Consider the following 14,098-nt stretch of genomic DNA (forward strand, 5'->3'; position numbering starts at 1 on the left):
CACAACTGAGGCAGATGTAATAAAATCAATATTTAATCGGACTTATTTATTAATTTTCTTGAGCTAACGATTTCGGGATTGCCTCCATCCTCAGGCTTAGCTGAAAAATATCAGGTTGCCTCAAAGATATTTTTTTCACTACTACCGTCTGATGACATGATTATTAACCTTTTTTCCACTTATAAAGTAGGCTTTCTCGGCATTTGTTCAAAGTGGTTAATAATTTTTTATTATTAACTAGTAGTCAATAATGAGAACTGTCACGCTGTCACTTTTAGAAAAGACAACCGGAAATTTCGCTCAATGAACGTTTAAACAAGTCCTCTAAAACGAATAATTGCCACCATTCGCAATTTCCAGGGAAATTACATACCTAAAATTATCACATTTTGAAAAAATTCGAACGAAATTACTCTTTGAAAAATCTCAATGACAGAACAAAATACGGCCTGTTTGACTTGTACTTCCACGTACTTGATTGACATGTTAAATTAAGAAACAAACAATTCTGTCCAACCGTTAACTCTCTTATCAATATAATATGTTAATTTAGAGGATTTCAAGTGCTAGTAGTGAAAAAAATAGTATATATACCACGGTAGAGAAGTCTATTATTGCCTTCGCACCTTACACCCCTCGGCGCAAGCGCCTCGAGATGTAATCTTGGTGCTCAGGCAATAATAGTGGACTTCTCTACCTTGATATATAATGTACTATTACTTACACCAACAGTACAAAATAATCTCGTTCAAAAACGACGCAAAGGAGTTCAAGATGCTGTGGTGCTAACTTATACGCCACACAAAAAGGAATTTGAACTAAAAAAAGGGTAACAAAAGAATGGATTGCTGCTTCCGTTGTTTTGTTTCTAATGGGAACTGAAACATATTATATTTTAAAAGATCTTGTGTTACTCGATAACCCTAAAAGTTATACTCAACTAAAAGACCTGTTAACTTCACATTTGAGTGCAAAATATATTGTGATTACAGAAAGGTTTCTTTTTTATCAATGTAATCAAGGGTCGAATGGGTCTTACGTGAATTTCTTCGAAGGTTAAAGAAACGTTCACAAAATTGTCAATTCGGAACATTTTTAAAGCAGCAGTACAGCGCTTTCAATGGAATCTGCGTGCAGTTATATTTAAAATAAACTATGAAACGTAGACAAGTACAAAATAAAACTATTTTTTTATAAAACAAACAAAAGTAGGTATCAATTGAAAATGAAGCTTTGACTTTTGGCTCACCAAATAATCAAGAAAATGAAAGCTCTGACAATGGCGGTTGCGTGCAAGTTGAAAGTGGGAGAACTAAAAATATTGGTTCACAGCCACAGGTGCAAGAATGTGAAGAGGTATCTGAAAATGACATAGGTAAGAATTTCAGAATTAAGTCTTTTCACCATATTCACATTCTGTTAAAAATATGAATTAATTGAAGCGTAAAGCATTGCTATATGCAATATATATATATATATATATAAACACACACACACACACCCTCACACACCCTCACACACACACCCCAAACGGAAACTTTAATTTTCCAACTAATATGGCACGCGGGCAGAAAGGGAAGTTGCAACACAACTGGCTCGTAAAATACTCGTGGCTGCCCTGCCGTATGGCTTTTTGCAAGTACTGTATAGCTTTTTGTACCGAAAGCGTCAAAGGGAGTTACAAAAGTCTCATTAGATAACTCACCATATACAAAAATGGCAGTGCGCATGTGTATGTCTATATATACTCTCCAAGTTTATATATGGAAGTTCCACAGCGAGTGCAATTGTTGATGTTTTTCACCTGATGTTACGCTGGTCTCTATTGTTCGTACTAAACTGTATTTTTTTATAAAGATAGTTAGGTGTTTTGGTTATTATAATTTTATGGAATAGTGTAGCTGCATGAGCATGTCTTCTGCGTTCCATATTCAACCACTTCACTTTTCACTTTCACTGTTTTTTTATGCCGAATATTAATCGCAAGCACGAATTTTGCAGATAGTAGCGTATCATTGATTTTGATGGTAATAGTATCCATGTGAAGGTTTCTAGGTTTTTTTGGCCCGAACAGCACAAATGATGATTTTTGGGGATTTAAACGTAACCCATGTGAGTCTGCCATCGTAACTAAAGCTCTGATGTCAGAATTTATATGGTCCGTTGCCCCCACCACCTCTGAAGTCGTAAAATTATGAAGTATAGTGTATTCAGAAAATAATGTTACTTTTCTCATTAACGCTGGGGGTTTTCCCAATAGTATTGCGATAAATGGTATTATTGGATTTGCATCTTAAATGTATGTAATACGGCAATAGAAATGGACAACAAAGATTTAGCATTTTTATGGAGATTCCATCAGAACCAGTCAATTTGGATTTTATTGATCGGATACAGCGCAGCACTTCCCTCACTGTAACCTCGACGAATGCGAACGGTCTAGAAACAGCTTTTGGCAAATTTTCATAGTATTTTATAACTTTATTAACAGATCATAAATCTAATTTAGAAAAGTTACCAAAAGCAGTATTCATCCGATCCACATCACTGAGGTCCGCCGGAATTGCGACTGCCTGCTTTTTATTATAAATGCCCATCGTCTTAAGATGCTTGTCATTTCGTAAATTCGTTCAAAAATCAAAATACGCCCTTTTTTCTCTTTTAATGGCCGCCGTAGTATAATTGCGCAGTTTTATAAAAATTCCAGTGATCATTCCGGATATATATATATATATATATATAATGGTTATACTATATATACATATATATAACCTAACCTAACCTAAACCTAACCTAACTTAATCCTAACCTAACCTAAACCTTTTTTTTTTTTTGGGATGGTGGAATGCCTATCGCACACCTCAGCCTGAATCTATGGCTGAGGTAGTGTGGGGCCTCCACCCACTAAACCACTTCCCCAGAATTCCACGTAGCGGGTATCACCAGATGTATTCTTCCGCTCGGGGGGGGGGGGCCTTACTGTTCTCTTCTCCTGGCCTCTATTTCTCTTGTACTTACGACCTGTGTGATGAATTTATCAATTTTCTTCCAGCTACTCTCGTTACCGATCATGGTGTCTTCATCTATTGGGTCCAATACCTCCAACCTTAGCGCCCATCTGCTTCGATTCCATCTCTCGCATTCCAGCACCGCGTGTCCTGGTGAATCTCTCCCTCCACAGTCCTTACATAAGTCGTCTTGACGCTTTTTGAACCTATGGAGGTATTGTGCGTTTTCGCCATGTCCGGCCAGGAATTGTGTTAGGTAGTAGTGTACTTCTCCATGCTTCCTCTTATGCCATTTTTGTACTTCTGGGATTAGCCGGCTAGTCCAGGATTCCCTATGTCGCCACTCCTCCTGCCATCGAGCTAGGGCCTCTTCTCTGTTGCCCCCTTTTGCTCTCATTTCAGCTTGGATGTGTAGCGGTATTACGCTGGCCACGACGCAGAGATCTTTATTGCTCACCGTTCGATATGCCGAAGCTATTTTCAGGGTCACTATCCTCTGGACCTTCTCCAGGGTTTCTCTTACGATCCTCAGCGTAGCCGCTTTTCCCCACACTTCTGCTCCGTATAGCATGGAATTGGTAACTGCCGTGCTAATAACCCTTCGCTTTCCTGCACTTGGCCCCCCTTTGTTTCTAAACAGGCATTGTAACTTCTTCGCCATGGCCTTAGATTTTTCGGACCGATTTCTTACGTGGTTGACTAATTTTAAATTGCTGTCTATTGAGACGCCCAGTATCTCTATAGCCCGCTCCACCTGTACGTCTACGCCTCCGATTCGCACGGCTTCCTGGGGTATTTTCCGTTTTCCTATTATAGCTGCCGCCTTCGACTTTTCTCCCACCAACTTTAGCTTGTTCCGGCTCAACCATGTGTCTATTGCTTCTACGGTGTTGTCCATTTGTCGCTTCGCCTCCTCCAATTTCCTGTCCGTAGCCACTATGGTGAGGTCATCCGCGAAGGCGACTATTTTCACCCCCCTCGGCACCCTCATGCTCACTACTTCGTCATATACCATATTCCATAGCAGGGGTCCTAATACTGAGCCCTGCGGGACGCCTCCGTTAACTTCTATGCGACATATATTTCCCGACGGTAGCCTCACGTTTACTGTCCGATCTGTTAGATATGTATAAATAAGTTTAACCATTATCTTCGGAGCTCCCGTCCTCTCTACGGCCCCCACTATCACTTCCGTGGGCAGACTGTTAAAAGCATTTTGCACGTCCAGGGATGCCATTAACACCACCTCCCTGGTCCGCCACGTTCCCGCCTTGGCCGTCCTGGCAGTCTCTACCAGGTCTTGGAGCGCTTCCTTCGTTCCTCTCCCTCTCACAAAACCATACTGGTTTGGGGAGGCGTTCCATATAGATTTAATTCGCGCCGCCACTATCCTTTCGAATAACTTCCCCAGGTGACTTAGTAATGCTATTGGCCGAAATTTCCCCCTGTCCTTCTTTGGGATTAGAACCACATCTGCTTCTTTCCACACCTTCGGGTACACCCCTTCTCTCATAACTGTATCGAAGACATCGGTGAACAACTCGGGGGCTCTCTTTGCCACCAGAGCCACGTACTCCGCGGGAAAACCGTCCGGCCCTGGAGCTTTTTTCCTTGGCATCATCTTCGCTGCCTCCATGATCTCGTTGTGGTCAATATTCTTTGGTGGCTGTAGATCCTCCGTCGTCATCCGCCATTCCGGTTTCGTTCTTAGTGGGAAAAGTGTCTGCAGCTGTTCCTGGGCTTCGGAGTCTGATCCAATCGCTTGCTCTCTCGCGCCAAACTTCCCTACTACTATTTTGTACGCCTTACCCCATGTTAAAACTAATATACTTATGATCACTCAACGTTTCTTCGTTCTCGACCATCCACTTTCGGATACTGAAGTTATTGGCGCTCCCACTTGCCATTGTCACGTCAATGATCGAGCGGCTGGATCCCCTCTCAAATGTGTGGTCGTTTCCCTCGTTCACCACCATCAGGTCCATGGTCGCGACCATCTCTTCAATCATGCTTCCTCTTCTATTAGTTTTTCCGCACCCCCACATAGTCGAGGCTGCGTTAACGTCGCCCGCGACCACTATGTACTTCCCTCTTCCACGCAGGTCTGTTATCATTTCGTCGAGGTTTTCTCCGAAGTCCTCCACCGTGTCGTTAGGGGGAAAATAAACTCCGCACACCACTAATCCCTTCATATCTATCCACACGTAGTTCTTGCCACTTTGCACTTTGTTAATTTCCACTTTTGGATTCATGACTACTATCGCTACCCTCCCTGTCCGATCTTTGAACATGTTGGGGTGTCTGGATTTCCCGCATTCTGATATGATGAGCAGATCTGCGCCTCGCTCGCGGGCGGTATGATTTAATAGGTCATAGGCCACCCTTGAGTTGTTTATATTGGCCTGCATAACTTTGATCATGTTGTAATCGTGTGTGTATAAATATGGGCCACCGCAGTTAGGATAATTATATATACAGAACCCAACATAATTTTAACAGTTTTGTTAGGACCTACTTATACTAAGTTATAAACTCCGGTACAGCGTGTGCTGCACCCCGGAGAATATCGGACGGGCGGTGTTGGTGTATAACATGTTAAAATATATAAAATAAGGGACGAACAACAAGAACAGTTTAAAAACAAGGCTGTATATCCACACGTTTAAAAGGGGGAACAATTAATAAAATGGGTATAAAATTAAAAGACAGCAACAAACGACAGGTTTTGTATCACAGTTGTTTGGACTCAAATGTATCACAGTTTCTCACAAAAGATCACAGTCACTTGAATTTGTTTAAAATATCACTGGTTGTGTATCACAGTTAGTTTAGAAAAGTTACCAAAAGCAGTATTCATCCGATCCACATCACTGAGGTCCGCCGGAATTGCGACTGCCTGCTTTTTATTATAAATGCCCATCGTCTTAAGATGCTTGTCATTTCGTACACAAAAATCAAAATACGCCATTTTTTCTCTTTTAATGGCCGCCGTAGTATAATTGCGCAGTTTTATAAAAATTCCAGTGATCATTCCGGATATACAGGGTGCGGCAAAGCCGACTAAGCAGTTTTGAGGAGCAATAAAAAACAATTCTTTATATTTAGAGACAATGTATTTAAATAATCTGAATTAGTAGTACATACCATTTTACATCCACTTATGTTTTAAAAATAATGTCGCTAAGATGGCGGCCGTTGGCATCAACACATTGTTGTAAGCGATGTCTGAAGTTCTCTGTAGCTCTTGCACAAATGTCTCGGGGTATGGCGTTCACTTCTTCAATAATCCTTTGTCTTAGCTCTGCTATGGTGTGGGGTCGTCTCTTGAACACCTTTTCTTTTAGATACCCCCAAAAAAAGTAATCACAGATGCTCAAATCTGGTGAGCGTGCAGGCCACCCGACATCACCCCTCAAAGAGACGAGACGTTCAGGAAAGATTTCTCTCAAAACATGAAGTGAAGCTCGAGCAGTGTGAGCTGTAGCCCCATCCTGTTGGAACCACAAGTCCCCCAATTCATGTTCTTCAACAATTTCATTCATCCTGGGTTGCAGGAAATTTTGCAACATTGCAACATAACGTGCGGAATTAACAGTCACGGTAACGCCTTCCTCCTCAAAAAAGTAGGGGCCTATCACGCCAAACTGAGATACGGCACACCACACCGTCACTTTGGAAGAATGAAGCGGTCTTTCATGAACAATTTGAGGGTTATTTTCAGACCAGTAGCGAAAATTTTGTTTATTTACATACCCGTTGAGGTGGAAATGAGCCTCGTCGCTACTGAAGAAAGCTGCATTTGGATGGATGGCTGCAAGCATTTGCTCACACAGATTGCGACGGCTGACATAGTCATCTGGGCGCAATTCTTGAGCAAACATTATTTTGTAGGGATGAAACTTCAAATCAAATTTCAGAATCCTCCTCAAACTGCGATCCGACATCCCCAATGCGATAGCATGTCTTCGAGCAGAACGTGTCGGCGAATTTTGAACAGCTGTTCTCACCTGTACAACATTTTCTGGCGTTCTGACGTTTTTGAATCGGCCATGTTTATTTCCTCTTAATGTGTTTCCAGTTTCCTCCAATCGCCGAACCCAAGATCGAATCGTGTTTGCATTTGGAACATTGTCATTGCGCGGAATGTTAAACTGTCGCCGGAAAGCGCGCTGTGTAGCGATCACAGATCGGTTGTTTTCGTAATAAGCCCGCACGGCAAAACCACGATGTACACCGGTCCAAACCATGTTGCCTACTAAATGGGGTCAACAACCAAACAAAGGAATACCGGTTGCAGCTGCCTACCCCCACCACACTCTGAGCGGTAATCGATCGATACTGCGTAGTCGGCTTTGCCGCACCCTGTATATGTTTAATAAGGATTACTGCAATACAGAAATGCCGATATAGTAGATCGCCGCCGGTAACAATCCCCACATTGCAACAATGACGGCAAAATATACGATTGATTGTTTAAATAATTTATAAACAATTTTCATTAACCAAAGTGTTATACATACATTTGTTATTTACTAAAATTATCAAAATTTTAACAAAGGACTCTATAGGACTAAAAATAAAAAAGTCGAAATTGCACTCATTAACTCAATGCTGTAAGAAAGGGAATCAATAAATTAATAATTTAAACAATGTTATATGTATTTGTGGTCCACAATTCATACACCCACGCTTTGGTTATGATCCCATTTTGTCAGAATTAACAAATGGGTTCCTACCAATAGCTACACAGTGAATTACACCAAATTTTAGTATAACGTGTGGTCTTCACACAGTGACTACATCTCAAGTGTTCTGTTCAAATACAGACTAAGTAAATGTTATTAACTAGCCTTGTACATTGTTTTGTTGTCGTAATTGTTACATAAAATTCATAGTACATCATACATCATACTTGACCCACAGACGTATAAAAATCTAAATTAAACAGTTGCGTGCATATTTAGTAACATGTGTTGCCTATATTTCTTATGATGATACACTACATTTAGTTTTTCGTCAAAACTATGAAAAAAATATTACGTTACCTATTTAGTTTTGATACATCGATGTTTAAAACTTAGTATACAATGAACCATTCTATTTTCTAATGGCCGTTTGCACCGACAAGTTTAAACTTACCTTAGCTTAAAGCGTACCTTAAAATCCATGGCAACGGATAATTGAGACAATGGTTGCCATGTAAGCTAAGTTCAGCTTAAATTTGTCAGTACAAACGGCCATAAGTGGTATAGGTTTTTGTTTTTTTGGCCAGCACCGGTATACTTAATATCAACGTTCGTAATACATGCTAAGTGCAAACAGAATAACTGAATTTATTATGGGACATAGCATCTTTAGCTAGGTCCTGCACGAAATGCTGACAGTTTAATCAAATTTATACCTCAAGTGCACATTCAGCAACAATAGGAATGGTGAACGTTCATCCTTACCATCTTATCGTTCAAGGCCCAGTTGTAGTATGCTAGTTAAAACTTACTCGGATTTAAAGATTTTAATTGGATAATTTGCAAATAGTTTAACCAAACCAAAGTATAAACAGGCATTCTACAAGGCATTAAGTACACCACGCTCTCTATAATGTGCCAATAGGCCCAGTTGAATTAAAAACGAATAATCTATTAGCTTCCTACGACCCACTATGATGCTGTCCTGCTTAATCAAAACGCCGTAACTGCAGGGAAGTCACACCTGAGAAAAATCTGATTTTCTTTACATGTATAGCATGAAATGTGATGTTTTTTATGTGTTTTGGCTCGGCTTCCCACACTTTTATTAAGAAATTAAGGTAGATATTCATACTTCCAACTCGAATGATGTAAAAAGGAAATTTTTTAGATTTTTCAGATATAGCGTTTTGACCAAGGAGGGCAGAATGCTGTACAGATGAAGATAATGCCAAATAGTTTTGCATTGCATAGGAGATTGCAGCAGTTCTCTCCCGAAGAAAAAAAAACAAAAGTTTAACTCATATTTATTTAAAAAAATGTATACCTGCGTAACATTAAATAATGAATAATATGCATTGAACATTATATGTAGGTATATTGAATAATATGCAGTAAACAACATGCTAACAAATATGCAAATCTAAACTATTCGGTAACATAAGTAATACAGTACAGTAATAAAACAAACTACTATGATATAATAAGTATTCGTCCTTTGGTGGTAAATCTGAAACATAGTAAATTTTAAAAGAGTCTCCCAGCTGTTCACTGCCGATTGTAATTTCAGTTAATTGAAGATATCAAGATTTTTTATTATGTAATTTTATAATTTATCAAACATTAACTCCTTATCCGTCAACTAAACTGAAATTACAGCAGCAAGGAATTACTAGCAATTAACATACGCGAGAAAGAAGCAAAAAAAAACTGCAATTCCGCTAAAACCAAAAAATAAAGAGTAAAAAACCAAAATGGAACATGAGAAAATATGTACTTCATTAATTTGATAATTAACAGTTATTTCCAACTTCGCATTACATAAACAAAGTAACTTTTATATTCCTGCATAACAACAAGGTTATAGTCCGGGAGCTAGCAAGTGTTTTACCCTCCTCATAACCGGAGCTTTCAAAATGGGTTCCAAAATACAGGTTTATACTCCTACATCACAAAAATCATTTGCTGCCACCTCAAAACGGTGGCAAAGTAGATGAAATTTGACAACTAATTGTTGAAAAAAATGACAAAAACAAACGATTTGTAGGGTGGTAGTGGAATTATCGATTAAGCTAAAAATCAGTTGCTGCCACCTGTAAGCGGTGGCTAGTTATTGCCGCCAGTCAATTGTTGTTGACAATTTTTAGGGCCAATCCACCTCATAACCGGAGTTTTTGAAAATTTGCATAAAGGTAGAGAATGTACTTACTTATTTAAAAAACATTTGCTGCCACCTTCAATCGGTGGCAAAGTTTTGCTGCCAAGGCGATAAAGTCGCCGGCGCCGAGCGAAGTCTCGGGTGACCCTGATACGCTGATGGCACTCGGTTTCGTGGCAAGTTTTCTTTTTGGAGATTTTCAATGTCAAATGGTTATTCAAAAACACAAATTCGAAAATTCATTAATTTGCAAGACTTCGCCACCGATTGAAGGTGGCAGCAAATGTTTTTTAGGTAAGTAAGTACATTCCCTACCTTTATGCAAATTTTCAAAAGCTCCGGTTATGAGGAGGGTTGGTCCTAAAAATTGTCAACAATTGACTGGCAGCAATAATTAGCCACCGATTACAGGTGGCAGCAACTGATTTATAGCTTAATCGATAATTACACTACCACCCTACAAGTTTTCAAATGCTCCCGGAAATCGTTTGATTGTGTCATTTTTTGCAACAATTTGTTGTCTAATTTCACCTACTTTGCCACCGCTCTGAGGTGGCAGCGAATGATTTTTGTGACGTAGGAGTATAAACCTGTGTTTTGCAACACATTTTGAAAGCTCCGGTTATGAGGAGGGTAAAACACGTGCTAGCTCCCGCACTATTAGAAATTGAATTCCATTTTGATTCTCTATTCGAAAGCATTAAATGAGATCAATAATAACAATCTACCAGTATTTGTTGTATCCTAGCCAACCAATGCTACAAGGACTAACATTTAAGAAGCTGAAACAAGAGGAGAAATGTAAACTAGAAAACAATTATTGTAAATAGTACACCGACCTCTGTATTTAATTCTTGCGTTCAAAACTGTTGTTTTTATGCATTTCACTGATCTTTGTTGCATATGTGGATTATTGTCTATCACTGCTTGTATCTCGCTCTGGGATGGTAATGTATTACCCCTTATGTGACGTGCGAACTCAGAATTTAAAGTGTTCTGCTCCTCGATTGACCACCTGATACGTTTTATCACTGTATCAAAAAGAAAAGATTAGCGTGGTTTTGCAAAAACGCAAAGAAAGAAGAATGGAAGGATAGAGAGACAAACGTGAATGTAAAAACAACATACACACCTTTATCTTTATGGCCACCACCATTACCAGATAATTCACATGACTTTCGCTTCTTCATAATTTGGTTCTCAATCCAAAGTCGGATAGAAGTAGGAGACCTATTACATAAGACTGAATGCTTACTGGCGGCTGCCTGCACATCGTGGTAAGATGGTAACTTTTTTATCTCTATGCAATTCGCAAAGTCGAGCAAAACTGCGTCTTTCTCCTCTGCTGACCAAGAACGCTTGGGCCCACAAAATCTGTCTCCTGTAATAAAAAGATAAGACATATATCTAATAGTCAATTGCATGTAAATACGGTAAATCAAGGTTTACGTTAATGAGTGCGCTAGCCTGAAGGCGGATTCCCACTACCCGTGGCTTGGCGAGTCTGGCGCGTGACTCGGCAAGCCACAAGCAGTGGGAATGGGAATGCTCGTTGAAACTTGGCGCGGCTTGCCGTTCCCGTTCGATGTCGGTAAATGTTGCACGAGTCAAAGGAGAATTCCTAGAACGAGCATGTAACCTTGTAGACTGCAGAATGATTTTAATTCAGTAGCGTGCGACAGTGTCTCGGTAGTTTCCTCGTTGGAACATTATTATTTCAGATAATTTGTTTGTTTTGCCCGAAGTTTGTGAAAAATGGAGTGGTCAAATGACCTTGCTTTACAGTTTTTGGAGTTGTACGAAGGGGAACCAGTGATATGGAACCCACGACATCCGCAGCACAAAAATAGAAATTTAGTACACGACGCGTGGAAATGATATCAAACTTAACTTACCTAGTTCGACTTTTATATGAAGACGTTACCCACCAACGTCTTTGTTTCTTTTTTTTTCGCTTCTCTTTCAAGACGTTTAAAGCGGCAATGTAATAATAAGCCGCCGCCAACGCGGCAATGCGCTGTCGTCGACTTGGCATATTCGAACAGACTAACTACGCCACTGCAAGTTCGTTAAAAAAACAAGTATCCGCCACCTAAGATCGTGTATTGACACGTGTAGTGGGAACGAATGGCTCGGCTCGTCTTTTAACTCGCCAAGCCACGAGCCGAGCCATAGGATCGCCAAGCCTCGAGTAGTGGGAATCCGCCTTGAAAAAGACCAACTTCCATCTAATACAAATGTAAATAAGATGATCACTTGATTTGTTTACTGTCAAGATAACTAGTTTTCGGTTTGTACCACGTCGTTATAGGTGCTTCACACCCAACACCCTGAGGCTTTCTAATTTCTTTCAATGCCTTAGTGATGTAACGGTGCGAGACTGAGTTGAAGGCGTTTTTTACGTCTACCGATGCCATCAGGCATATTTTCCGCGTTCTATGCGTGCCGCTAACTGCGTCCTCCCTTATATGATCCAGTATACAGGGTGTCCCTAAAAGGTCTGTACAACGCGCTACCAGGGGTTCTTGGTATCAAAATAGGACGATTTAACCCTACTTACCTCTATCCAAAAGTGCTTCGTTAAGGCGCTATCTACCGCCAAAGATTCAAAAAACAAATCGTTATTTTTATTTTATCGGAAAACGGTTTTGCCGATTAAAATGAAAGTCGGGATGTGAATGTCTAATGTAAAAAGGGTCTTTGTGATATCATCGTTTTGATTGTAGTTGCTATGTAGGTGGTAAAATACTGACCATCCACATCTGAAGAGGTCTAAAACTTTTTAACTACTATTTTGACGGTTCTGAATTTTTAGACACTGATAGACAGTTTACTTGCAAGCATTTTTTGTCTCTTGATGAATATCGCTATCGGTGATGGTTTACGAAAAAAAAATAAATTTAGGCATGATGAATGGCATGCACCATACATGCGATTGTTCCTCAAAAACCATAAGTGCAAGCAAGAAGTAGGCTATGAAACCGTAGTGCAAGCAAGTAATGTAGAATAAACGAACACAACAGAGTAAGTCAATGTAATGTATTAATTTAAACGTACTAAATGTTCAAAGTGACCACCATTTTCACGCATACAAAGCATTATACGGCGTAATAAATTAAACTGTGTCCTTTGCAACATTGGTACGTTATTTTTTAAAGTTTTAAGTCTTCAAGCAAAACGTAAATTGTTAAAGTTTAAGAAACAACAAACAAACGTTACGCCACTCTAAGGTTTAACAGCCATCTTCTGATTTTTTTAGGAACAATCGCATGTATGGTGCATGCCATTCATCATGCCTAAATTTATTTTTTTTTTCGTAAACCATCACCGATAGCGATATTCATCAAGAGACAAAAAATGCTTGCAAGTAAACTGTCTATCAGTGTCTAAAAATTCAGAACCGTCAAAATAGTAGTTAAAAAGTTTTGGACCTCTTCAGATGTGGATGGTCAGTATTTTACCACCTACATAGCAACTACAATCAAAAAGATGATATCAAAAAGACCCTTTTTACATTAGACATTCACATCCCGACTTTCATTTTAATCGGCAAAACCATTTTCCGATAAAATAAAAATAACTATTTGTTTTTTGAATCTTTGGTGGTAGATAGCGCCTTACCGAAGCACTTTTGGATAGAGGTAAGTTGGGTTAAATCGTCCTATTTTGATACCAAGAACACCTGGTAGCGCGTTGTACAGACCTTTTAGGGACACCCTGTATAATGGTTATATTATATATACAATTATACAGGGTTATTCTAAAATACAGGGTTATTCTAAATGATGGACCCAATTTAATAAATTCGTATTTATTTAAGTATAAATGCAAAATGAACAATCTACATACCAATGGAAAGAGGAAGTTTCAAAGTTTTTTTTACATATTTATAAATGTTCAATATGTCCCCCTTGTGCGGCATGGCAAACATCTAAACGGTAGCCAAACTCGTCCCACACACGAGAAAGCATATCTTCTGTTATTGAGTGCACCGCAGCAGTGATACGGTTCCTCAGATCAACCAGAGTTGCCGGTAGAGGCGGGACGTAAACAGCTTCCTTGACGTAACCCCATAAGAAATAGTCACACGGGGTGAGATCAGGAGATCTCGGTGGCCAGAAGTGTAGAGCCAGATCTTCATTTCCTATGCGTCCTATCCAACGCTCAGGAAGTGAATGATTCAAAAAGTTTCGGACATCAAGATGCCAATGGGGCGGAGCTCCATCCTGTTGGAAAATGAAGTCCTG

General features: G+C 39.7%; 1 long non-coding RNA gene across 1 annotated transcript; it reads right to left on the bottom strand.

The window, feature by feature from the left end:
- Nucleotides 1–9,221: 9,221 nt before the first annotated feature.
- On the bottom strand, nucleotides 9,222–12,343 carry LOC116180442. Its single transcript, XR_004147127.1, has 3 exons — nucleotides 10,984–12,343; nucleotides 10,691–10,882; nucleotides 9,222–10,633 (listed from the first exon to the last, which is right to left on the bottom strand). It is a non-coding gene; the product is annotated as an uncharacterized LOC116180442 (long non-coding RNA).
- Nucleotides 12,344–14,098: the final 1,755 nt, after the last annotated feature.

This window comes from Photinus pyralis, unplaced genomic scaffold, assembly GCF_008802855.1.
Source record: "Photinus pyralis isolate 1611_PpyrPB1 unplaced genomic scaffold, Ppyr1.3 Ppyr1.4_LG1, whole genome shotgun sequence".
NCBI classification, from domain to species: Eukaryota; Metazoa; Arthropoda; class Insecta; order Coleoptera; family Lampyridae; genus Photinus; species Photinus pyralis.